The following is a 603-nucleotide window of genomic DNA, read 5'->3' on the forward strand; positions in this document are numbered from 1 at the left end:
TCAGGTATCTCCCCAGGTGCGTGGTTCAGGTATCTCCCCAGGTGCATCGTTCAGGTATCTCCCCAGGTGCATCGTTCAGGTATCTCCCCGTGAAACCTGCTGCAGCGACGGAGAACTTTAATCCATGTTCTATTGTTCTCCCTCTGACTCGGTTTACATCTGAAGATTATTTTACTGACACACCTGTCGAGTGCAGAGACTGCCCCAAGTGTCCTCGTCAACATTTGAAGGTAAACAAACCACGACGGCTGATTTCACTTATTTATTGCAAATTATGTGCTAGACGTTCAGTTGCAAAGTACATTTAGTGGTTATTTTATTCATAGACGATACACGTGTACAGATCAATCAATTCAAACATTAAAATGTGTATTTTAACAGTTTTATGACTTTAAACGAAGAATAAATGGACCAAAGAGGTGAATGAACGGTTTCTTGAAGTACTACTGAGGGTGTGGTTGCCAGACAGCCAGACTGGTTCCTGGGAGTCACAAACAAACACCAGTTAGTACTTCTATCCTTATTAGCATCGTGTGTTGACGTCCACTCATCTCTGTAGCCTGACCCTGAACTCAACACGCCACGGTCCTTTAGCCTGACCCT

At 44.1% G+C, this 603-nt stretch overlaps 2 protein-coding genes across 3 annotated transcripts in view; one reads left to right on the forward strand and one right to left on the reverse strand.

Annotated features, from left to right (window-relative positions):
- insig2 (insulin induced gene 2) overlaps positions 1-603 on the forward strand; it is a 65,483-nt gene that overhangs the window by 41,979 nt on the left and 22,901 nt on the right. The gene's annotated exons all lie outside the window — the stretch shown is intronic.
- Positions 1-603, reverse strand: part of ccdc93 (coiled-coil domain containing 93) — a 17,605-nt gene that overhangs the window by 16,262 nt on the left and 740 nt on the right. The gene's annotated exons all lie outside the window — the stretch shown is intronic.

Source organism: Nematolebias whitei, chromosome 13, assembly GCF_014905685.2.
Source record: "Nematolebias whitei isolate Nwh7 chromosome 13, NemWhi1, whole genome shotgun sequence".
Lineage (NCBI taxonomy): Eukaryota > Metazoa > Chordata > Actinopteri > Cyprinodontiformes > Rivulidae > Nematolebias > Nematolebias whitei.